The 27,610-nt window shown below is 36.7% G+C and overlaps 1 protein-coding gene and 1 pseudogene across 2 annotated transcripts in view; both read right to left on the minus strand.

The window, feature by feature from the left end:
- THSD7B (thrombospondin type 1 domain containing 7B) overlaps positions 1-27,610 on the minus strand; it is a 758,532-nt gene that overhangs the window by 298,044 nt on the left and 432,878 nt on the right. The window lies entirely within an intron of this gene.
- On the minus strand, positions 25,163-26,247 carry LOC112810594 (NADH dehydrogenase [ubiquinone] 1 alpha subcomplex subunit 9, mitochondrial pseudogene; annotated as a pseudogene).

Genomic DNA, 27,610 nt, shown 5'->3' on the forward strand with positions numbered 1-27,610 from the left:
AATAAAATACCTAGGAATAAACTGCACCAAGGAGGTGAAAGACCTGTGACCTAGGACATTGATAAAAAATTGAAGATGACACACACAAATGTAAAGACACTCCACACTCATGGACTAGAAGAACCAACATTCTTAAAAAGTCCATACCATCTAAAGCAATTTACAGACTGAATGTAATCCCTATCAAAATACCAATAACATTTTTCTTCACAGAACTAGAACAAGTAATCCTAAAGTTTGCTTGGAACTACGGAAGACCCCAAATAACCAAAGCAATTTTGAGAAAGAAGCACAAAGCTGGGGCACCTGGGTGGCTCAGTTGGTTAAGCGTCTGTCTTCAGCTCAGGTCACGATCCCAGAGTCCCGCAACAGGCTCCCTGCTCAGTGGGGAAGTCTGCCTCTCCCTCTCCATCTGCCTCTCTCCCCTGCTCATGCTCTCTCTCACTTTCTCTCTCTCAAATAAATAAATAAAATCTTAAAAAAAAAAAAGGAAACACAAAGCTGAAGGTATCACAAGTCCAGATTTCAAGATATAATACAAAATTGTAGTAATCAAAACAGTATAGTGCTGGCACAAAGACAGACATGTAGATCAATGGAAAAAACTAGTCCAGAAATAAACCCATGATTATATGGTCAATTACTCAACAACAAATAGGGCAAGAATATATAGTAGGGAAGAGACAGTCTCTTCAATAAAGGGTGCTGGAAACACTGGACATCCATATGCAAAAGAATGGAACTGGACCACTTTCTTAAACCATACACAAACAGAAACTCAAAACAGATTAAAGACCTAAATGTGAGACATGAAACCATAAAATCCCAGAAGAAAATACAGACAGTAATCTCTTTGGCATGGGCTTATGCAACATTTTTCTAGATATGTCTCCTCAGGCAAGGGAAACAAAAGTAAAAATAAATTATTGGGACTACACCAAAATAAAAAGTTTCTGCACAGCAAAGAAAACCACCAACAAAAGGGCAACCTGCAGAATGGGAGAAGATATTTGCAAGTGATATATCCAATAAGGGGTTAGTATCCAAAATCTACATAAAGAATTTATCCAAGTCAACACCAAAATAATCTGATTAAAATGGGCAAGAGGACCTGAATAGACATTTTTCCAAAGAAGACGTACAGAAGGCCAAAAGACATATGAGAAGGTATTCAACATCATTCATAATCAAGGAAATGCAAATAAAAACAAGGGGATATCACCTCTCAGAATGGCTAGGATAAAAACATAAGAAAGAACAACAGTTGGCGAGGATATGGAGAAAAAGGAACCCTCATGCACTGTTAGTGGGAATGTATACCGGTGCAGCCACTGTGGAAACCAATATGGAAGTTCCTCAAAAAATTAAAAATAGAAAAACCATATGATCTAGCAATTGCACTACTCATTATTCACCCAAAGAAAACAAAACCGGTAATTCAAAAATATATATGTATCCCTATGCTTATAACAGTATTATTTACAATAGTTAAATATGGAAGAAACTCAAGTATCCATCAACAGATGAATGGATAAAGATGGGTATATATATGCAATTGAATATTACGAAGCCATAAAAAAGAATGAGATCTTCCCATTTGCAACAACATGAGATGGACCTAGAGGGTATTATGCTAAGTGAAATAAATCAGAATAGGACAAATACCATATGTTTTCACTTATATGTGGAATCTAAGAAACAAAACTAATGAACGAAGAAACAAACAAACCAAAAAATAAAAGTAAAACAGACACTTAAATGCAGAGAAAAAATTAGTGGTTGCCCAGAGGGAAGGGGGTAGGGGGGTGGGTGAAATAGGTAAAGGGCATTGAGAGGTACAAACTCCCAGTTATAAAAGAAATATGGCACAGAGATGTAAAGGGCAGCCTAAGGAATACAGTCAATAACATTGTGATGGCATTGTACGGTGACAGATGGTGACTACACTTACAGTGGTAAGCAACAAGTAATGTATGGAATTGTTGAATCAACTAATATAACATTGTATGTTACTTACACATCATTAGGGGAAGGAATTTTCAAAAAAAATTCAAGTGAGAGAGTTGTGACTCTTCCTTTCACTTGAACCCAGCTACTCTAGGGTTATTAATTGGCCTCATTTCAGTATTGTTCCTCAGGGAATAAGAAGGCCCAAGGAGAGAGGGAGAGACAGAACGGCTGGTGGGTGAAGCAGACAGGACACACACAACACCTAAGTTTGCTGTCTGTATGGGTGCCATTCATGGTGGCCCCAAACAATGATAAGAGCAATAGCAAAAATGACTGATCACAGATCACCATAACAAATATAGTAATGTTTAAGTTTGAAATATCATGAGAATTACCAAAATGTGACACAGAGGCAGAAAGGGAGCAAATGCTTTACACAGGACTGCCACAAATCTTCAATTTGTAAAAAACAATCTCTGCAAAGCAAAATAAATCAAAACACAATAAAAGAGGTAGGCCTGTATTTGAGGTAGGCTTGACTCCATCTCACATCTCCTTTGGTGGGTGCAGGACTTGGAGCTAACCTATGAGAGTCATATTGACTGTTTCAGGGACATAACTCTAAATCTGGACATTAAACCTCAATTTGCCACACCATTTGCAAAGCAGAAGTCCTCACTGTCCTGTGGTCGTTAGGCCTGAAGTGGAGAGGTACTTCCCTCATGCCTGGGGACAGCCAGAGAATGGAGCCAATACACAGGGACGTAGAGCCAAGAAGGAAACTCAAGCTCTGATGACCTTATTTGAATTCTCAAATTCAGTCATGTTTGATGCACAATCCACACCCTAGAGTTTTGAACTATGTAAAATAATAAGTTCCATCTTTTTTCAATCAGCCTAGTTTGTTATATTTTCTGTTATAGTAATGAAAACAATCTTGACTAATAAAGTTGGTTTACAGAAGACAAAAATATGATGTACCTACAGGATGCAATTATTAATTACTTAGAACTCCATCAAGTTATAGCTACATGTAACCCAGGATCCATACTTTTTAGAGCTGAAGTGCTGTGAGTCAGTAAAAGTATTTTACCTTCTGGAGACACTTGTGATAAACTATAAAAGTATTTGATTAGAATGTTCTAGAGTCCTTTTTTTTTTGACTTGACATCATTTGATCCTCTAGAATAAGTAGTCCTGTTACCATATTTCATAAAGTACCTCCATAAGCAGGTAATTGCAGAAAATACAGTCACACCATATCACGAAAAAGGCTCATTACACAATAGTCAATAAATATTATTTGAACATCTTCCATTCATAAAGAATATTCGAGTGTATGGGGCGCCTGGGTGGCTCAGTCGTTAAGCGTCTGCCTTCAGCTCAGGTCATGATCCCAGGGTCCTGGGATCGAGCCCCACATCCAGCTCCTTGCTTAGCAGGGAGCCTGCTTCTCCCTCTCCCACCCCCCCATTTGTGTTCCCTCTCTAGCTGTCTCTCTATCTCTGTCAGATAAATAAATAATTTTTTAAAAGAATATTCTATTGTATGAAAGGACTACAAATGATTGCTCACAGATGTTTGGGAAAAATAAAAATAGATCAGAAAATTGCTATGTAGGCCAATGTCATTTTACAGATAAAAATAATGCTTGATCAATATTCTGCAAAGATAAAGGGAGAAAATTAAGATATAGAAAAAATTTACATATAAACATCACCTGGGACAAACTGTCAACTGCATTCAAGGACCAATGTAATATTATGAATAAGAATTACATTTATAAATTATTTCAATTTATACTCTAAATTCCAGAGACTTTTCCCCCTATGGTTTTACTTCTACTCTTGAAATACTGATTATGTCAGAACCTGCCAAGTCAGAGAATTAAAAAGCCTTAATTATCCACTGAGAGTAATAAATTGATATAATGTTAACAACACTCAGTGATTATAAAATTCTACTTCTTTCATTGGTTCATCTCTCTACCTATCCTTTTCTTCAATCAAGTTAAGAAACATACAAACCTGATCACTGTTTCTTCATACCAATTAGTTCTTACTTAGATGACTGACTTCTGTGAACTTAGATTTTTTTCCCAATACATTAGAAATATTACATGAAAAATTGGGAAGAGAGGAATAAGCCCATCAGGAATACTGCTGGAGTAAATTCTTAATAACTTTTTGTTTGGTTGGTTGGTTATTTTGGCTAAGTGTCAGAGGTTATTTTTAGCACAGAAATGAAGACTGTAACATTCTGTTAAAATGATTTAATCTTTACCATATCCTATAGCTTCTTAGTTTTAAGGATTCCCTTGAAGCTACCATTTGTGGTAATCTTTTCTCCTTCCATTTAGCCTAAGAGAACACTATAACTTCTAACACATCCATGAAAATAAATACCTCTTTGCTATAATTGCTAATATATTTCCACCAGATTTATCCTTCTGAGGTAATATGTTTTACTCAAGCACTAATTCTAAGATGATATCAAAGGTTATGCATACAATACCAAGTTTTTAAAGTCAAAATAAACACTTAATAAAGGATTCAAAAATTCACATGGAAGAATATAGAAAGTTCTTAAAATGAAAGGTACAATGGGAACAATTTGCTAGGAGATGTTAAAACATACTACAAAACGAGGAATGTCACAACAGCGGAATTGGTAATATGTGAGTAGATGGATCGAAAGAAAATAGAGCTCAGAAACAGATCCTTACATGGGAAATTTTGATAGGCTGCTTTTCAAATCATGAAGTATGAAGTAGCTGGGATAACTGGCTGGTTACTTAGAAAACAAAACATTCAATCTCTCAATCTTTACCCCAAATATATTACAACTCAATACAATAATTAAATTTAAATAATTTTAATATAACAGCAAAAGTATAGGTAGATGTTTTTATAAGCTTGGGATAGAGGGACTTTTCTAATATAACACCAAATCTAGAAACCAGGGTAAAATTTGACAGACATGCCACCAGAAAATGTTTAAAAATTATGAGTATCAATCCCTGAGCCCTGTCCAATAATTTTTAAAAACACATAAAAAGTCCTAAACAAGGTTAAAAGATAAATAACAGACTGGGAACATACTTGAAAAATATATGACAAATAAAAATTTACTATTCATAATATATCAAAGAACTCTCTCAAACTATAAGAAAAGACAGTAAGACAAACAGCCATAAAAAAACAAAGAACCTTGAGAGGCAATAATCACAAGGGAATATAATTGGTTAAGAAATAATAGTAATCAAAGAAATACTGGTACAAAAACATGTTATCTCTTATCCATTTTAATCAACCCATACTAACAGTCTTGAGTAGACCTAGCATTAGCCAAAGCAGTGAGGACACAGGCACTGTGCTATACTATTATTGAGAGAATAAAAAAATATTATATTTCAGAAGCTAATTTGGAAGTATTTACTAAAATTTCTAAAGACACATGATATCTGACCCAACAATTCTACATGTAGAAGTCAGTCCTAAAATTAAAAGTGGATAAGTTATTCATTGCTGTTTCTGATAGAGAAACACCTTCATATCAGTCAGTAATAAATTAATTACCACAAAATGAAGCATGCATATAATCAGTAGCTTTGCACCAATTAAAAAGGACTTCAGAAATGTCTATTAGGGGGCGCCTGGGTGGCTCAGTCGTTAAGCGTCTGCCTTCGGCTCAGGTCATGATCTCAGGGTCCTGGGATCGAGTCCCACATCGGGCTCCTTGCTCCGCAGGAGGCCTGCTTCCCCCTCTCCCACTCCCCCTGCTTGTGTTCCTGCTCTCGCTGTCTCTCTCTCTGTCAAATAAATAAATAAAATCTTTAAAAAAAAAAAAAAAGAAAGAAATGTCTATTAGGAACTATTAGGGAATTTAAAAAAAAGGCATGTTTCTGTATATGCATTTATAAAAAGATGTGCGAAAGGTTGCTTGCTAAAATTTAATTAGGAGTTTTCCTAGGCCAGTGAGATTACAGGTACTATTTGTTATATTACTTTCTCACAGAATTCTGTGTAACAATGGGATTTAAATATAAATATATACAATATTTTTAAAGTTACAAAGAATATCATACTTTAGAAACTAAGAAAATTATATAAATATATAAAACAAGCAAAAAAAAAAGAAGTTGCTTGTCTGATACTTGTACCTTGACAACTCTGTGTTAATGTGTGCTACTGGACAATTTCGGGCTAGGATACATCAACTATTCAGAATGATTCTTAATGAAATCCAAAATAAGCCTCTTTAAATGTGGCTGTTATATATAATAGTGCTCCATCACTTGTAAAGGTCCTCTAGGACTTCAAAGAAGAGAATCATTTCTGCCAGGTCTTTATTCATAGATGAAAGAGGCCTAAGAAGAAAACAAACTGATCTAGAACCTAACCAGAAAGCTCAGGGCCAGTAAAGTGACTCATTATACACTGTTAAAAAATGCCTGCTCCCTTGTTTCTGCTGATTTTTTCTGCTTGGAGCTCTGATAGAACAGAGCCCTCTCCACCATGGCTGGGGTTGTGTCTTGAGTTTGTGAGTGTGAGTGCACATATGTGCAACATTGTAGGGGCAGGTGGGAGGAACAATACAAAGTTAATTTAACACCTGGAGGAAAGGATAATGGGAAGCTTCCATTCTTTCCTCTATAGTAGGTACATCACATGTGTTTATCAGATGAGACAGCAGGGATAGAATGACAAAGTGCTTGCATGATAGGAAATACTTGCCCTACTTGGCAACCATTCCCAAAAGAGTTTTCCTCCTGCTAGCAGGTGGTAGCAGCTCCTGTGAGTGAGCTCTAAGACTTCCATCAGAGTTCCCAGAAAGGAATATTCCTGCTGGTCAGGTTCTGGAATCCTCTGATAAAGACACTGAAGTCAAGAATGATTAGCCCTACAATACATGCTAATTCTACAATTTACTCTCAGAAAAGTATAATTTGTGTTTGTGCAACATAAATCCAGTTTATGCCTAGCAATATCCAATCCGCACAGAATAATAAAAGATCTTCAGTGGTACATGACCATTGATTTTTTTTTACCTTTCATGAAAATATGCAAATGGTTTCCTACAAGTGGATACCTGATAGCCTTTTTTAGGGACACATTTCACATTTGGCACTTGGCATTCCCATTTCCACACTCCAATAAATAAAGCTGAAATTTACCGAGAGCCTTTTCATGGCTTTTCTTTTTAATTTTTTATTGTTATGTTAAACACCATACATTACATCATTAGTTTTGGATGTAGTGTTCCATGATTCATTGTTTGTGCATAACACCCAGTGCTCCATGCAGAACGCGCCCTCTTTAATACCCATCACCAGGATAACCCATTCCCCCACCCCCTCCCCTCTAGAACCCTCAGTTTGTTTTTCAGAGTCCATCATTTCTCATGGTTCGTCTCCCTCTCCGATTTCCCCCCCTTCATTCTTCCCCTCCTGCTATCTTCTTTTTTTTTTTCTTAACATATATTGCATTATTTGTTTCAGAGGTACAGGTCTGTGATTCAGCAGTCTTACACAATTCACAGTGCTCACCATAGCACATACGCTCCCCAATGTCTATCACCCAGCCACCCCATCCCTCCCACCCCCCACCACTCCAGCAACCCTCAGTTTGTTTCCTGAGATTAAGAATTCCTCATATTTTCTAATACATGTGTGTCTTTAGAAGGTAAATGAACACCACCTTTGGATTCCGGATGAAATAAAAATCGCTACTGATTCAGAGCAGCTTCCTCTTCTTATTCATGGGTTGTGAAGACATGTTCCTAGAAAGTTTATTGTCTTGTTTTTTTCCTGCTTGAGATCACTTAATGCCCCCTGTTGTCATGCAGGTTCTGGGAGTTACCTTGATTGAAGGTGGTCTGTGGTAGGGGGGCTAAAAAAGGAGCTTCTCACAGGACTGCTGGGAGCACCAACATCAAAGGCAAAAAGGCAATTCGAACTCTTAAGGGTCTGCCTGTGTTGTTAAACCTGAAAGAACTGCTAATCCTAAATTAATCCTTCCCTTCTAGGGGATATGCCCATTTTGTAAAACTGCTGCAGAAGCCCATGTTCCATGTTTCAAACTAGTCCTTCAACTGTAAATATAAATGAACAACCAAGAATCCCAAGACATACAAATGAGGAAAACTGACAGCTTAATAGAGGGAAAAAAAAAAAGTTGAACAGAGATAATGAAGATTGCAGCGGAAAATTTAAAGTATTCCTGTTTTCAAAGACTTAAGAGGACATTGTATCATTTTTTAAAAAGGTTGTTACTTGAACATATTATGTTCTTCTATCTATCCATCTACCTATGTCTTCCTTTAATGCCTTTTGAAAAAGGGACAATCAGAAAATAAGAATTATCAGAATTAAAAAAATAACATCATTGGTATTTACAAACATTCAGTAAACATGTTACAAAATAGAATATACATGGCTAAAAACCATATCCTAGATCTGGACAATAAAAATTAAAAAAAAAATCAAAGGGAAAAAGAAAGAGACAATAAGAGAAAAAAGCAAGCTACAGAAGATAAATACTGAATATATATGTAAGTCTAAAAATATCACAGAAAAAAGGATAGAAAGCATAGAAATAATAAAATATAAATTCTTCACTGAAGATACATGTAAATATGTACATTTTGCCCACAAACTATCGAGAAAAACCTAAAATAACAAAACAATATGAAAACAACTATATAGATGAGGATGAGAATGACGATGTTGGTGATGATAAAACACACTGGCAAATTCTTGTAAAATTTTAGAAGTCCAATTTAAAAAGAAATCTCATAAGTTTGGAGAAATTGAAATAAAACATCACAAAAATAGGCTACCTAAAAGAGTATGTGTTCTATAACACGTTAACTCGGTTAATTTCCCAGAAGCTTGGACGTTTCCCAGAATTCCCTTACTTGTATATTTCAGGTTAGAGTGGGCCTCAAGGAAGATTTCCAGGGATTTGAAAGAGGAATGAGAAGCAACAGACATTTTGTAGGTCAACAATTGTTGCTGACCTGCTGACTTGCTTCCTTGGCATGAAGTAGCAGCTAAGTCTACAACTGTTCTACCTCCCCGTGGATCCACCTATAGCTTGGTGGCTCCTGGGCCAGGTTATGTGTTTAACTCTGATAAAGAACCCAGCTTCTGCTGGATACCCTTGTAATATAGCTTTTAGTCTGGAATTGTGATGCCTCCAGCTTTGATTTCCTTTTTCAAGATTGCTTTGGCTATTCGGGGTCTTTGTGGTTCCATACAAATTTTAGGATTGTTTGTTCTAGCTCTGTGAAAAATGCTAGTGGTATTTTGATAGGGATTACATTAAATGTGTAGATTGCTTTGGGTAGTATAGACATTTTAACAATATTTATTCTTCCAACCCATGAGCACAGAATGTTTTCCCATTTCTTTGTGTCCTCTTCAATTTCTTCCATATAAGTGTTCTATAGTTTTCAGAGTTCAAATCTTTTACCTCTTTGGTTAGGTTTATTCCTAGGTATCTTATGGCTTTTGATGCAATTGTAAATGGGATTGATGCCTTGATTTCTCTTTCTGCTTCTTCATTAGTAGTGTACAGAAATGCAACAGATTTCTACATTGATTTTATATCCTGCCATTCGGCTGAATTCTTGTATCATTTCTAGTAATTGTTTTGTAGAGTTGGGTTTTCTGAATAGAGTATCATGTTGTATGCTAATAGTGAAAGTTTGATTTTTTCCTTGCCAATCTGGATGCCTTTTGTTTCTTTTTGTCGTCTGATTGCTGAGACTAGGACTTCTAGTACTATGTTAAAAAACGGTGAGAGTGGACATCCCTGTCTTGTTCTTGACTATAGAGGAAAAGCTCTCAGTTTTTCCTCACTGAGGATATTATCTGTGGCTCTTTCATATATGACCTTTATGATGTTGAGGTATGTTCCTTTTATCCCTACTTTGTTGAAGGTTTGGATGCTATGCTTTGTCAAATGCTTTTTCTGCATCTATTAAAGGATCATATGGTTCTTATCCTTTCTTTTACTACTATGGTATAATATGCTGATTGATTTGAAAATATCAAACTATCCCAGCCACCCAGGAATAAATCCCACTTGATCATGGTGAATAATTCTTTTAATTGTAATGTTCAATTTGATTTGCTAGTATCTTTTGGGGAATTCTTGCATCCATGTTCACTGGGGACATTGACCTATAATTCTCCTTTTTAGTGGGGTCTTTGTCTGATTTTGAATCAAGGTAATGCTGGCCTTACAGAAGGAGTTTGGAATTTTTCCTTCCATTTACATTTTTTGGAATAATTTGAGAAGAATAGTTATTAACTCTTCTTTAAATGTCTGGTAGAATTCCCCGGGGATGCTAACCAGCCCCGGACTTTTGTTGTTGGGAGATTTTTGATTACTGATTCAATTTTTTCATTGGTTATGGGTCTGTTCAAATTTTCTATTTCTTCTTGATTCCGTTTTGGTAGTTTGTAAGTTTCTAGGAATTTATCCGTTTCTTCCCAATTGCCCAATTTGTTGGCATGTAATTTTTCATAATACTGTCTTATAATTGTATTTCTATGGTGTTGGTTGCAACCTCTCTTTCATTCATGATTTTATTTATTTGGGTCCTTTCTCTTTTCTTTTTGATAAACCTGGCTAGGCTAGGGGTTTATCAATTTTATTAATTCTTTCAGAGAACCAGCTCCTAGTTTTGTTGATGTGTTCTACTGTTTTGTTTTGTTCGTTTCTGTATCATTTATTTCTGCTCTAATCTTTATTATTTTCCTTCTTTTGCTGGCTTTAGGCTTTATTTGCCGTTCCTTTTCTAGCTCCATCAGGTGTAAGGTTAGGTTGTGCATTTGAGACTTTTTTTCCTTCTTGAGGAAGGCCTGTATTGCTATATACTTCCCTCTTAGGACTGCCTTTGCTCATCCTAACGGTTTTGGATTGTTGTGTTTTCATTTTCATTGGCTTCCATGTACTTTTTTATTTCTTCTTTAATTTCCTGGTTAACCAATTCATTCTTCAACAGGATTTCCTTTAATCTCCATGTATTTTGGCGCTTTCCAAAATTTTTTTTTTTTTTTTTTGGTTGACTTCAAGTTTCATAGTGTTGTGGTCTAAAAATATGCATGGTATGCTCTCAATCATTTTGTACTTGTTGAGGCCAGATATGTGACTGAATATGTGATCTATTCTGGAGAATGCTGCATATGCACTCAAAAAAATGTGTATTCTGTTGTTTTGGATGAAATGTTCTGAATATATCTGTTAAGTCCATCTGGTCCAGTGTGTCATTCAAAGCCATTGTTTCCTTGTTGATTTTCTGCTTAGATGATCTGTCCATTGCTGTAAGTGGGGTGTTAAGGTACCCTGCTATTATTGTATTGTTACCAATGAGTTTCCTTATGTTTGTTATTAACTGATTTATATATTTGGGTTTCCCCAAGTTGGGGGCATAAATATTTACAATTATTAGACCTTCATGTTGTGTAGACTCCTTAATAATGACATAATAGCCTTCTTCATTTCTTGTTACAGTCTTTAGCTTAAAGTATAGTTTGTCTGATAAGTATGACTACTCCAGCTTTCTTTTGACATCCATTAACATCATAAATGTTTCTCCATCCCTTCATTTTCAATCTGCAGGTGTTGTTTGGTCTAAAATGAGTCTCTTGTAGGCACCATATAGATGGGCCGTGTTTTGTTTGTTTGCTTTTATCCATTCTGATACTTTATGTGTTTTGATTGGAGCATTTAGTCCATTTACATTTAGAGTGATTATTGATAGATATGAATTTAGTACCACTGTGTTACCTGTAAAGTCACTGTTTCTGGAGATGTTCTCTATTCTTTTCTAGTCTTTGTTGTCTTGGTCTTTCTTTCCCACTCAAGAATGCTACCTAGAGCAATCTACACATTCAATGCAATCCCTATCAAAATACCATCCACTTTTTTCAAAGAAATGGAACAAATAATCCTAAAATTTGTATGGAACCAGAAAAGACCCCGAATAGCCAGAAGAATGTTGAAAAAGAAGAGCAAAGCTGGTGGCATCACAATTCCGGATTTCAAGCTCTATTACGAAGCTCTCATCAAGACAGTATGGTACTGGCACAAACAGACACATCAATGGAACAGAATAGAGAGCCCAGAAATGGACCCTCAACTCTATGGTCAACTAACCTTTGACAAAGCAGGAAAGAATGCCTAATGGAAAAAAGACAGTCTCTTCAACAAATGGTGTTGGGAAAAGTGGACAGCCACATGCAGAAGAATGAAACTGGACCATTTCCTTACACCACACACAAAAATAGACTCCAGATGGTTGAAAGACCTAACGTGAGACAGGAGTCCATCAAAATCCTAGAGGAGAACACAGGTAGCAACCTCTTCAACCTCAGCCACAGCAACTTCTTCCTAGAAACATCGCCAAAGGCAAGGGAAGCAAGGGCAAAAATGAACTAGTGGGACTTCATCAAGATAAAAAGCTTTTGTACAGCAAAAGAAACAGTCCACAAAACCAAAAGACCACCGACAGAATGGGAGAAAATATTTGCAAATGACATATCAGATAAAGGGCTAGTAGTCAAAATCTATAAAGAACTTATCAAACTCAACACCCAAAGAACAAATAATCCAATCAAGAAATGAGCAGAAGACATGAAAGGACATTTTTCCAATGAAGACATCCAAATGGCCAACAAACACATGAAAAAGTGCTCAACATCGCTCGGCATCAGGGAAATCCAAATCAAAACCCCAATGAGATACCACCTCGCACCAGTCAGAATGGCTAAAATGAACAAATCAGGAAATGACAGATGTTGGCGGGGATGCGGAGAAAGGGGAACCCTCCTACACTGTTGGTGGGGATGCGAGCTGGTGCAGCCACTCTGGAAAACAGTATGGAGGTTCCTCAAACATTTGAAAATAGAGCTACCATATGATCCAGGAATTGCACTAGTGGGTATTTACCCCAAAGATACAAATGTAGGGATCCAAAGGGGTATGTGCACCCCGATGTTTATAGCAATGATGTCCACAATAGCCAAACTATGGAAAGAGCCAAGATGTCCATCGACAGATAAATGAATAAAGAAGATGTGGTATATATATATACAATGGAATATTATGCAGCCATCAAAAATCTTGCCATTTGCAAAGACTATGTGGCTAGAACTGGAGGGTATTATGCTGAGCAAAATAAGTCAATCAGAGAAAGACATGTATCATATGACCTCACTGAAATGAGGAACTCTTAATCTCAGGAAACAAACTGAGGGTTGCTGGAGTGGTGGGGGGGTGGAAGGGATGGGGGGCTGGGCGATAGACATTGGGGAGGGTATGTGCTATGGCAAGTGCTGTGAATTGTGCAAGACTGTTGAATCACAGATCTGTACCTCTGAAACAAATAATGCAATATATGTTAAGAAAAAAAAAGAAGAAGATAGCAGGAGGGGAAGAATGAAGGGGGGAAAATTGGAGGGGGAGACCAACCATGAGAGATGATGGACTCTGAAAAACAAACTGAGGGTTCTAGAGGGGAGGGGGTGGGGGGATGGGTTAGCCTGGTGATGGATATTAAAGAGGGCACGTTCTGCGTGGAGCACTGGGTGTTATGCACAAACAATGAATCATGGAACACTACATCCAAAACTAATGATGTAATGTATGGTGATTAACATAACAATAATAAAAAAAAAGGCCCTTCAGAGTGCAGTGGGGTAGGGCTTGGTATAAGTGGCTCAAACCTCCACTGTGGCACTGTGCCACTTGCTGATATCCCTCTGTGCTGATGGGAGGGGTGAAAAATAGTGTTGGCCTGCTCTCTTCCCTGGAGATGGGAATTTGCTCCCACCACTGTTCAGGTAGTCCTCACAGAAGAGCAAACAATCTCCCCTCTTGTGTCGCAGGCTTCTATCAGATCCCTGCCTTCACCCTGTTTGTGTTGGCACTGTCTGCCCATCTAGCAACAGGGCAGTGCACCTGTGTTTTATCCCAGGAGCCGGGCTGAGTTTTCAAAACTACAAATTTTAGGGACCCCATGTGGCATGGACCGTGCTGATCCTCTAGGGGAGGGTCTGGCTGTGCTGTGGCTGGTGCTGGTTTGTCCCAGAAAAGCACTCTTATGAACTGACTGCACAGGCGCTTGGATTTTATGGTAAAGCATAGCAAAAAGCAGGCACTCAGCTTAGTTGCCCTCAGCAGTGTCTCTGCTCATAAGCTAAAGAACAGGGCAGCTCAATGGCTCCGAAAGGCTCTTTTGTCCCCTGTGAAGTAGTGCCACCTCTCCTGATGCACTCCAAGAGGAACTGTCTCTTGCAGTGCAACCCAGGAGATTCTCAGGGCAAGCTGTCCACTCCTGGGCCTCTGCTCTCCTTCTCCGCAGGAGCTCCTCTAGGCCTGCCTGCCAGACTCCACCTGACGAAGGTGCAGACTTTTAAAACTTTAGTCTTTGAGCTCTGCTGCTTGTAAAAACTTGCAGTAATCGGCCCCTCTCATTTTCCCCATCAATGGTTTTGGGAAAGTATTTTTCTCATGAATTCCCCTATGTGCTGTTTTATCTCTCATTCTCTCTCTCCATGATCAGGGCTCCCTCTCCTCTGCCTCACGCGCAATTCCTTTTTTTCCCCAAATCATATCACTGCACCTCCTACCTTCCACCATGTGGCCTCTTCTCTCCCTATAGTTGTGCAATTTCTTCTCTCAGAGTTCAGATCAATTTTCTGGGTGTTCAGAATGATTGGATAATTATCTAGCTGTGTTCTAGGGACAAGGCAAGCAAAAGGTCCTCCTATACTCTCTGTATTCTTGTTTTTAAAATGAAGGCAAGGCCTCTCTTTGCATTGAAGTTGTTCCATCTTTATTTCCTAAAATAATGCCTAGCACACAGTCATTGCTTGATAGATATTCTTCGAATTAGTTAATTAATTTCAAAACTATAGGAAGACTGAGTTTGCTATTTAGACAACAGTGGTACATTCTGATTTTTAGTTCACCAATTATTATTAATGGAAATAAATTTATGGCTGAGTGAAATAAGTCAATCAGAGAAAGACATGTATCACATGACCTCACTGATATGAGGAATTCTTAATCTCAGGAACAAACTGAGGGTTGCTGGAGTGGTCGGGGGTGGGAGGGATGGGGTGGCTGGGTGATAGACACTGGGGAGGGTATGTGCTACGGTGAGCGCTGTGAATTGTGCAAGACTGTTGAATCACAGATCTGTACTTCTGAAACAAATAACGCAACATATTTTAAGAAAAAAGAAAAAGAAGAAGATAGCAGGAGAGGAAGAATGAAGGGGAGTAAGTCAGAGGGGGAGACGAACCAGGAGAGATGATGGACTCTGAAAAACAAACTGAGGGTTCTAGAGGGGGCGGGTAGGGGGATGGGTTAGCCTGGTGATGGGTATTAGGGAGGGCACATTCTGCATGGAGCACTGGATGTTATGAACAAACAATGAATCATGGAACACTACACCAAAACAAATGGTGTAATATATGGTGATTAACATAACAATAAAAAATTAAAAAAATAAAATATTTAAAAAAAGAAACACAATTAAAATTACAATAATAACTTCAACTTCTTAATGTTTCCCTGAATTTTTTTGAACTTTAATTTTTGAGAACCAAATAATTTTATTTTTGAAACTAAAATAAAGCATTTGCATTAAAGCAGAGCTCTCAGATTCATTCTTGTTCTTTTTCTCTGTTACATTTACATAGAATAAAACATGTTTTTGAATAAAATTATTAATAGGTGTCTTTTCTCTTGGAAGTGAGTTTAGGTAAAGAAGTATTTGCTTCATATGACAGAATTTTTTCTTATTTTCTAACATTTTTACTAATAATGTATATCAATTACAGAGAAAAAATTAAACCTAAGTTAAAAAATGAATGAAAAGCTTCCACATATAATTATACAGAAATGCTTTTGTATTATTAATATTAAATAAAAGTGGAAAGGTTGTAGTGTAATATGAATCTGAATTTTAAAAAATGCCTTATATATGCACATGCATTTCTGGAGATACACACTAAGTTACTTTTGAGTTCATTTGAGAAGTGAGATCGTGGTTGAACTCATGAAGGAAAAAGGCTGAATTTATACTGTACTTTTATTTTCCTTTTCAATGGCCATAACTTCATTTTCTAACTCATTTTCTAAACTCATTTCTAACTCACTTTCTAATACATAAAATATTAAAAAAGTAAAACTCATCTCTTCTTGTCTTTCAGAACATCCTTCCAGCAATTTCTTCCTCTTTCTCCAACATAAGTTTCTCTTTCTACTGAAACATTTACCTAACATTAGAAATGTTAGAAACTAACAAAATAAATGAATAAACTCCACTGCCCCACTACTTTATTCCCTTCACATCAAACACTGTGACAAGGTTTTTCATTTTTATTGTTTTCCCCAATCACCATCTCCAGTCCTCTCTCGAACTGACAGCAATCATGCTCTCATAATCCTCCCGACCTCCATATAACTCTTCTTGCCAAGATCAACAGTGACCTCCAAGTTGTTATATCTCACAGGCCATTCTCCAACCCATTTTACTTCTTCCAGCAATACTTGGCACAGTCAATCCCTCCTCCTCCTTGAAATATTCCATTCTCTTGGTGTGCAAGGCTCCATACTCACCTGGTTTTCCTCCTATACCACTGATTTCTTTTCCTCCATCTCTTTCGCTAGCCCCTCCTCATTTCCCCAATCTTTTAGTTTTGGGTCAGTCCTTGGGCTCTTTCCTAGCTACATGGATTCCCTTGGTGATCTCATCCAGTCTCACGGTTTAAATATCAACTATGTGCTAAGGACTCTCAAAACTGTATCTCCAGTCATCCTAGGATAATCCTTCTCTCATGACATTTTTCCAATCCTTTTACACATCCCAACAACCCAATTCCAAAAACATATTTAAAATCTGACCATTTTGGTCCTCTAATCATAACATCTTTGTCGAAATCACCAGCATCATTCCCCTGGATGGTTTTAGTAGTTTCCTAGTTGGATCCTTCCACCTAAAGTCTACTATCCACTCAACAAACATGTAAGTCAGATCACATCAGTCTTCTGCATGAAATCTTCAATGGCTTCCCATTCCACTCAGAATAAAAATCAAAAGTCCTTACAAGAGTCTCTTCCACCTATCTGATCTCTTCTCTCCCTTTTCTCCTCCTGGCTTTTATGCTCAAGATTCACTGTCTTTTGCTGTTCCTTGAATACAATTGGTTCTTTACTATCTCAGGACTTTTATATTTCCCAGATACAAGCATCATTCACTACCCTCCTCCTCCAAATATTTGCTCAAATGCCACTTTCTTAACAAGAGCTTCCCTGATCAACATATTGGAAATTAAACCATTTTCCTCACCAAACTCGTACCCTTCTGATTTTTCTTTCCTGATGAATATTCCTCCAACATTTATTACCATCTGACATAACATACCATTCCTTTCTTTTGTTGATAATCTATTTCCCTTCATTATAATTTAATTTCCAGGAGGTAAGGAATTTTTATTTCATTAATGTATTTAGTATCTAGAACTGGTGTTTATGAGATATATATATATATGTCATATATATATGTATATATATGACTGTGCCCATTAAGTATTAATTAATAAATAACTGAATGCATTGACAAACAATCATGCCTGAGAGAGCCAGAAGAACATTTTGAAACCTGGAGTCCAGAGCCAGTCACCTAGGAGCAGGAAGAAAAAAGCAGGATCAGCAGTTCAAAAGGAAGCTGGGAGCAGCTGGGTTAATGTCCATAATAAACATTAATGGGCTAGTTGTGATGCAGTGCCAGGTGCAATAATTTTTTTAAAGAGGCAGTGGGAGGGAGATTTTCATATTGCCTTATGAATTATAAGAAAGGTTATAAATTCCAATTATAAAAAGACTTTAATTCCTTTTGTCAGTCATGAGAATTACAACAAATAAGTTCATGCTTAGCATAGCCACATATACTTTATTCTCCACACCTCCACACCAAGGTGGTTTTTACAGCTTTAACGCTTTTTTCTACATGTCCTCTGCTTTTTATGTCTTCTCTGGCCTGTCTTTTCCTCTACTCTCCTCAGTCATTGCAAGAGCTCTTTCAGTGTTTCTTCCCATACACATTTGATCCACAATCTTTACTTTTTCCATATTCTAATATCAAATAAACTACCCATCATCACAAGCATGAATGTTTTTCCTTGGCTGATTTCACTTTTCCTTTTTCCAGCATGTGCCTTCTATTAGAGCAGTGCTATCCCCTCATGAATTCTTATAAATTTCCCATCTCCCAATTTTCAGGCAGTATAAATTACATGTCAGGGACAACATATTCCTGCTTTTTCACACTAAATTGGTAATAAATTTTAAAAATCTGATTTTCTATATGGAAATGTCCTAATGAACAACAGTTGGATAGAAAACACACACACTCATCCTATAATCTATAATCACCAGACCAAACTGTGTCATTAAATAGGTAGATGGAATGGAGATAGCACACCATAAAATTCTTTCAAGAAAAGAAAGCAAGGAAGAAAGGAAGGCAGGAAGGCAAGCTTGTAAATGTTCATAACCTTTTGTAAATTACAAAATAACATGCCCAAGTTAAATTCTCCATTAAAGTTGATTAAATGATATTGCTATAATAAGTATGGATATTTCAGTTGGAATAAATTAACATTTTTTTCTTATGGTTTAGAAACTTGCAGAGGGCAGGGGCAAGTATGAATAAGAAGCAATTAAAATAGCATTAAGTTTATAAATGCTAACTATAATGAGATTCCTATTTGATTTCCTTTAACACATAAAATGTAGAGGAAACTTCTATACATGAAACAGATTTTTGAAAAATCATAACCAACCTTTATCTACTTCTTTTCATTTCATGAAGTAGATAAAATATTTTTTCATCAAGCACATAACAGTGAGACACAGCAATGCTCCTGTAAGGAGTATTGTTCAATGCTTTATTGCCCAATTGAGAAAACAGACATAAAAGATTGCATATAATATCATGTTTTATGGTTTAAAAGCAATTTCTCAAAAATATAACAAATCTATAGAGAGAGAAAGTTTAAAAATCATATCTATCATTCACTTGTGCCAAATCAATGTCCTATAGTGAATAGGAAAATAAGATATAATAGCAACTACTCAAAGTTAAAAATATGTATGTTTTTTAATAGCCAGTTAAGCCACAAGTTTAGATTTTTTTTAAATGTGATAAAAGGATGTTGTTGCTTTTCAATAAAAAATGTTTCCCCAAATCTTTCTATATCTTAATAAAGTTGCACTAAAATTTATTTTTTTTTAGTTTTGTCCTCAGATTTCTTCATCTGAAAAACCTAAATGCAACCTTTCAATGGCACAAAATAAAATCAATAGCTCTTATAGTTCGTCATATATTTATACACGTTATGTAAATAAAGGCTACACCAAATTAGTTTAGATTTAAATTTAAATTTAAATTTAAATTTAAATTTAATTTAAATTTGCTCTAGAATATTGTCTGTACTATAGAAGTTAGGCACTTTGGGTTCAATCCAAGAATGTGAGAGGAGAAAATGATATACAATACCAACTTCAAGGTCAGGTAATGAGTCATGATGGAACTTGGCTTTAAATATTTAAATTGCCATATTTATGGATTCATCTTTTGGCAGTCAATTTTTTCCCCTTAAGATAACTGCATATTTCTTACCTGGAATTTGTGGCTTTAGAAAAAAGTCTCAAATCTTGCCAAGTGAAACTCAGTATGCTTACCTCTAAAATATGTTGTAAAGGCAGAGGAAAGGATATCAGGACAGTAGGGTCATCCTACTACTTATTTGCTGAGATCTCCTCCAACTTTCCTATCTATAATTCTTTGGAAAAGACAACAGATCTTAACAAGAATGCCCAATCCAAGTATTATGGGAATAATAATAAAACAGTTCACTGGAGATCAAGACAGAAAAGGCAAAGCAGTAAACATGAGTCAAATATTTGAATCTGATAGGCCAGTTACAGGGAACCTGGTTTGAAGAAGGTCAGAGTTTTATGGTTAAGGAATAGCTGAGTATCTTAGAATGGCCCAAGCAATGAGCAAGGAAGCCATACCATCCAAGAATTTCTAGTCACTGGAGTTTTCCCCTAGGGACTAAATACTTGTGATGGTTAATTTTGTGTTAATTTGCCTGGATCTCAGGGTGCCCAGATATTTGGTCAAACCTTATTCTGGGTGTATACATAAGGATGTTTCTGGATGAGACTAACATTTGTATTGACAGACTGAGTAAAGCAGCAGATTGACCTCTCCAATACGGGTGGGCCTTGTCCAGTTGTTGAAAGCCTGAATAAAACAAGAAGACTGAGTAAGTGAGAATGTTTCCTGCCTGTTTGAACTCGAACATTGTTTCTTTCTGGCTCTTCCTGGGTCTAAGTCATCTACCCTTCAGATTTAAACTATACCACTGGCTCTCTTGAGTTGTCTCTATCTTGTCCACTATAAATCTTGGCGTTTGTTAGCCTCCATAATCATGTGAGTCAATTCCTTGTAATATAATAATAATGGTATATAATTATAATACATATTATATAAAATTATTATATTATTATATATTATATATAATATTATGTATATATTTTTTCTTTGTTTCCCTGGCATGATTTTCTTCATAGTCTAGGAGCTTAGAGATCAATAGAGAATAGTTACATAAAAATTTGTGATACGAAATGTGTAAAGAAAAAAAATCATGCCAAATGGATTTATCCTCTCAAAGAACCTTAAACCACTTACAGCAGGAGGATAATGGTATTTAACTTTTGATGTTCTGGGTTAACATGCTATTACCATGACACTGATAGCCATAAAGCATATAGCTTAAAACAAAATTCAAAGGAAGAACTCAATCATCAGTGAATGAAAAAGGTCAAGTCATGCGGGGCACAGATTTATAAAGCCTAACTCAGCTTGGCCAATAGAAGATAAAATATTTTGGATGTCAGGTATTAATGGAAACAAATTAGTCACATGAACATCAGCACTTAAACGAACTAAAAAGACTTTTTCATTTCAGTAGGGCAAGATGTTCTATTTCAAACTAATATATTTTTTACTGCTCATGGTATTTGTGTACTGTTTGAGGGATGGGGGCATGATATAAAGCAAAGTTCAAAATTCCCAAGGGAATTTTATAAAGGCAACACAGGAAAAGAAAAAAGTAGGCATTTGTGTATGTTAAATATATTTTAGAGAAAAGACTAAAAATCTATCATTCAAATATAATACTATAAACTAGGTAAAATAGAAAAATAAATATTCAATTGATAAATTGTGTCATTTATTTAAGCCAATTCCTTAACATTTGTGGTAACCATACTGCTGGTTGTGCTAGTGTTTTAATTGGAATAGAGAGTTGTTTATCTTTCTTTTTAAAAAAATGTTTTATTTATTTACTTGAGAGACAAAGAGAGGGGAGGGGAGGAGCAGAGGGAGAGGGACAAGTAGACTCTGTGCTGAGCATGAAGTCTCACGACCCTGAGATCATGACCTGAGCTGAAATCAAGAGTCAGACCCTTAACTGACTGAGCCACCCAGGTGCCCCCAGACTGTTGTTATTCTAACATGACTCCACTGAGGAAATGTAAAGAAAATGGAGACAATAGTAAGGTCACCTAAGAAATTACATGTGAGATGGGTTAGCATGGATCAGCAGTGACACTGCAGGGAAAAATGGGGAATAAAGGAAACATAAGAGTAGTATGTTAATAATCATTTAATATGGGTGTGTGTGTCTATATATATACATACATACACATGTGCATGTATGTACATATATACATATAGTATATTTGAAACTCTTTCCATAATAAAAAGTAAAAAAGCTAGCATTAGTTAGAATTTTATGACCACAACAAAAGATGAGCAATGTCATCTATCTTCCAGATAATTACTGGGTGCCTAGAATGTGCCAGATGCTATGTATCAGGGTTACAAAGATGAGTAAAACATAATTAGAGCCTACCAGTAAGAGCAAGATAAGTAAACCAACAACTGAGCTAGCACCAAAAGAAAATGAAAGAATGTTAGGACAAGGTGGGAAAATAATCTTCATTCAGAAAAAAATAGAGTTTGAGCAAAAAAAAAAAAAAAGGCAAACTCCCTGGAGAAAATTAAGTGCATAGCTGAATTACATAAAGGAGGTGGTAGGTCCAGGTAAGGTGAGAAATGATAGTAGGGGCCAGATCATGAATGGCTCTATACGTCATACTTCAGAAATAAACAGGGATGCACTAAAAATGTTAAACAGGTGGTAATATAATGAGATATTAACTCCAGAATAATCGTTCAGAAATATGAGGCAGATATTTGGAAAATATTATTATATAGTCCAGAGATGGTGATGAGGACTTGAACTAATCTGGCAGTAGTAAGAAGAGAGAGAAGAGCTATGGGGTAGAATCTGTAGAATTTCCTGCTCAATAAGATATGGTTAGTTAAGAATTGGGAAAATTCTAGAATAATAAAAGAGATGCCACTCTTTTGAATATGAAATCCAGGAATAATAAGTTTGTTGTATTGATGTGTATTGAAGATTATGAAATTGCAACTGAGAGGGGGTCCTGGGTGGCTCAGTCAGTTAGGCATCCGACTCTTGGTTTAGGCTCAGGTCATGATCTCATCGGTCGGGGGATCAAGCCCCAAGTTGGACTCCACGCTCGGTGGGGAGTCTCTTTGAAGATTCTCTCCCTCTGCCCCTCCTCTCATTCATACACTGTGTCTCTCAAATAAATAAATAAATCTGAAAAAAATTTAAAAAATAATAAAATTGCAACTGAGAGAACCAATTCTGGTTAACTTAAGCCAAAGAGACAGAGAGATAAAGGTAGGGAGAAAGAAAGATATGAGATATTTCACCAAACAGGAGAAAAAAAATAACACCACCACATCTCAAAAACAAACAAACAAACAAAAAACTAGGGCAGCTCTTAAGTTTGAATAGCAAGAAAATTCTATTCGAAGCACCACAACTGATTCACTCAACTTAATATCCAAAACCCAGGAGACTAGTCTTAATGACTGGCTCGGAAATTATGTCCCCTATACCTTGGCAAGAAGAGAGCAATCTGATTCATAGTTCCATTAAGAAATAAGAAAACTCTGTCATGGAGATAGGAGTGCTAACATACGTATTTAACCTATAAGATGAAATGACTAAAGAGCTAATCATGCTATACACAGCAAGGCTGATGCAAAGTGACATCATGATCAAGCCATGGTCCAGAGCAATTAGAATTAACTGGGATGATGAAACTGTTGGCGGACACTAGGGAAAGGTGAAGGTCTTTATGTCCAACAGATATCAGTGGTTAGCCTGAGGGGAAGAAATAGCCTCATATAGAAAAAGTATTTGTAGATAAAAAGTTGCAGTGACAAAGTTATCCCTCTAATAATACAAGGAAGAAAGTGTACTTAACAAATGCCAACTGTGTTAACAGTTGATTAGATTATTTCAATGATGTCATTTATACAAGTTAAACTTAGCAGTTTCCAAAATATAAACGCAGAATAGTTCTTTACGTGCGGTATAATTATACCATTCAGGTCACTCCCAAACCCGGACTTTCAAGGGAAGTTGCTGGTAAGATGGCAGAGTTCTCAAATCTGCAATCTGCCTGAGTGCTTTAGTATTTAATTATGAATTTGCAGTTTTGCAGCTGTCATCATTACCATTTTCCATCCAATTGCAAATTCTCAACTGCTCTGGATCTACACATCGAAACAAATTCTTTAAAAATGCCTTTAGCATGATTCTGGCTTAAATTGCATTTGTAATTATTTTACAGCTATACACACAGTTAACCAATTAGCTTATTAACCTGAGCACAGTTTGTAATAAATATTTATATGGGGAGCATTCTGATTAGTCCTTTAAATGAAAAGGTATTTTAAAATTCCATCTGTTTAATCATGAGAAAGTGAAGCTAACACTACACTTCTGGCTCTAGAAGTAGGATTTCTCAACTTTGGCACTATTGCCATGCCAGAACCAAGCCAGTTGTACCTCCCGCCTTCCAGTCTTTACCATCAAAAATGTCTCCAGATGTTGCCAAATGTCCTCTGGGGTGGCAAATTCACCACAGGTAGAAAATCACTGCTCTGGAGAAAGTGAAGAAACACCTTCCCGTGCTCTGCTATAGGTAAGGGACAAAATCCTCCCACTTTCATGTAAGTTCCTAGAGGGGAACCTAATAACTACACAAGTTTAATTCATGATCTTGCCATCAGAGAATCAGGTTGTATGGTATTTTATCACCATCTCATTATCTTATACAAGAAATATCCTTTTGAAACAATTTGTAAAATACACACATTATAGAGTAAAGGTGACAGACTCTACTCTCTAGAAGATTAAACTCCTATAAGCACGTGGTTCCTTTTCCTATTTCTTGATTGAAGCATAAATAAAGTTTTTTGTAATAGTAATTTTAATAATGTTATACTTTCTGATTTTGCTTTACAGAATAAAATTACACATGAAATATACGTACTTTTATTTGTCATATTTTGGCCAATGTTCTGAACTTCCTATTCTGGTATACAAAGTAGTAATTGTTGAGCAAACATTTACTGAACAACTGTTAGTATATAGTACAAGGGGATTTGGAAGCACTGGTGATAGAAAGATGAATAAGTTACATTTTGGGAGCTGAAATATATAAGGGGGGCAATGAAGGCATAATGTAATACAACACATGAAGTATGAGTAAGTAAGGAGTGTGCACTTGGAAGTGTTTAACTTCAACTGGAAGAATGGACTATGTGGGGAAGGAAGTAATATCTGGGATGGGACTTAGGAGGTGCAGGACTGAACAAGTGGAGGAAGATAAGATTTCCAGGCTAAAGAAGCTTGACATTAATGAATGCTTTGTGGATGATGGGTGTCACTTGGGCAATGGCTAGCTGTGGGGTTCCAAGAGACAACAGTGGGAGAAGTAAAACAGAATATTAGGTTAGGAGGATATTTAGGGCCCATGTAATGACTTTGAATGGGAAAAGGTCAGCCAGTGAAAATTCTTTGGGAGGTGAACGATAAAAATCAGATGAATTACTCTATGCAGATAGCCCTGGCTTCAAAACAAGGACGGATTAATAAGAAATGTACATTTTTTGTATGCAAAAATGCAAAAAATTGCATTTTTTTTTTTAACCTCAGATGGTTTAATAGAGGGATCTTATTCACTATATACAGGATTCTCTGACGACAGTGGGCTGGTCGCCAGCCGGGCAACCCGACCGACACAGAGAAACCACGGCAGCACAGGGGCCACTAAAAGTTGACCGTCTTGGCCGGCTTCACGTCTTCCATTTCGGACAACAGCCAGCAGTAAGTACGAAGCAGTAAGCCAGCAGTAAGTACGCCGCAGCACCTCAATGGCTTTGAGCTCCAGGGGTGTGGCCTGAATTCCAAGGTCTTGCAAGCCAGGCAGGTGAGGCAACAGCATGTCCATGATGTGAAGCCGCTTCACTTTATCCCTTGTTGTCCACGGTTCAAATGGGCTCATTTCAAAGAGTCGTGCTACCCATCGATTGGTAAAATGCAGCAAAGGGTACAGCAGAAAGGGTCTGTGAGCCATAGCAAAGACATACTGCACCAGGTCAAAAAGGAGGTACTGATTGGGCCCAACGAAGGCAAAAGATTTCCCTCTAGAATCTGGATCCTTACTTGCATTAACAATTCCTTTTGATACATCTTCAACGTATACTGGTTGCTTCACTGTCTTCTTGCCCAAAGAAATAAGAGGTACACCACCAAACCAGCGAGTATTTGCAAAATGATTGAGGAATCTATCCTCTCTTCCAAAGATGTCTGATGGCTTTATGATAATGGCTTCCGGAAATGCATCTCTCAATTCCTTCTCTCCAACGGCCTTATTTCTCAGATATCTAGAAGAGCTTTTAATATCAGCATTCAGATGTGAAACATGAATGACCCTTTCAACTCCAGCTTCCTTGGACACTTGAGCAATTGCATGGGGAATCTTCACAAAAATATCCTCAAAATCAAAGGTTTTGGTTTCCCATTCTCGCCCAACAAGATATAAGGAGAACCATTGGAAAATTACTACAAAACTCGGAAACACATTAACAGTGATCTAGAAAAGAGAGAAGAGATTGTGGGGACCTTATGAAGATGGAACTGCCAGGATTTGATGGCTAACCGTCTTTATTAATGGATGGTAGACATTCAAATACTTGAGACTGACGAATCAGAAGAAAAATCCAGGTTTTTGGAGGTAGTAAGTTCATTTTTGGAAACAATGAATTTAAACCATCAGTATATTGTCTGCAGGGCGAGTAATGATCAGCAGGTGAAAGTTCTAATCCGGAGTTAAGAAAGAGATTTGCCTTGAAAAAAGACCTGGTGATCATCTTAAAGCTTAAAGCTTTAACAGCTTAAAGCTTAAAGCTTAAAGCTCCAGAGAAAGTTAGGGTTCTCCAGACAGACATTAAAATGGGGACAATGAAAGCAAAGAGGAAAACTATGAAGATTGGGGCCATGTAAGCTCTGGATATAAGAAGAAAAGTCAGGCTCAGAGATTAGGATCTAATATTCAAGAGAGGTAGAAATGCACCAGGTGAAAACTGGGACATGGGAGTGGAGGTAGGGAGTCTCAAAAAGAAAGGGAGACCCTTTCTAAATATACATATATATGACTCAAATATATACATGATTTAAAATGAGAAGATCATGGGTGACTACCGGGAAAGCCATTTTATAAAAACTCTTTCATCTTTCTTCCTCACTGCTCCTGCATCTGTGTCCTGATATTTTTCCCTAGAGTTTAGAGTTAAGGGAAAAAGGACTTTCTTCTTTCTAACTCCTGAATTTATCTCTTCATTCAGTTGCATCCCCTCCTGTCTCCAGAATCATACTCACATTAGCATTTTCTCCCTGACACCTTCAGTATGTTTCTTTAACCATTTATTTCTATTTTTTCTTCATATTTGTGTAGGGTGGTCCTTCTTTGCTCTTTGAACCCTGAGCTATAATGCTAACTTCTTTCCTTCTTTTCTTTGACCAATATTCTGTAAAGTCATCTATGAAATACCTATTTCCTCTCAGACCTTGGTCTCAAAACTATGATTTTTTTTTCACATACAATTACTTCACTGAGACTAGACTCTGAATATTCAGTCCAGTCAGCTGCCAAATCCTTTCTCTCATCTCTATTTACACAATTATTTCTAAAACATTTGGCAATACCACATACATATTTCTTAAAAATTTTCCCTCTGTGATTTTTCTGATACAGTACCCAATATTTCTCAATAACAGAAAAAATGGTTGATATTTTGTGAAAAATACTGTCTGTAGGCAAATAGATTTGGGCAAATTCTCTGCTAAAAAGAAAAAAGGAATAGATTTCTTCACTGCAGCATTTCTAAAAGACTTCAATATGCTAATTCTACATTGGGAATTTTTAAAAGGAAGATCATTTGGTCACAGAACAGCCTTTTTGTTTCATGTAATCAATGAATCTTTCTACTAATTTCCCCTTAGTTTTATAACATTCACATTCTCTCTGGACCTGAAATATTCCTATCATCCAAGCTTTAAAAAGGGGAAGGGAATTAACAAATTGTGAACAGCCATAAACATTGGTAAAAG

This window comes from Callorhinus ursinus, unplaced genomic scaffold (assembly GCF_003265705.2).
Source record: "Callorhinus ursinus isolate GAN/ISIS: 27379988/994484 unplaced genomic scaffold, GSC_fseal_2.0 scaffold2, whole genome shotgun sequence".
Classification (NCBI taxonomy): domain Eukaryota; kingdom Metazoa; phylum Chordata; class Mammalia; order Carnivora; family Otariidae; genus Callorhinus; species Callorhinus ursinus.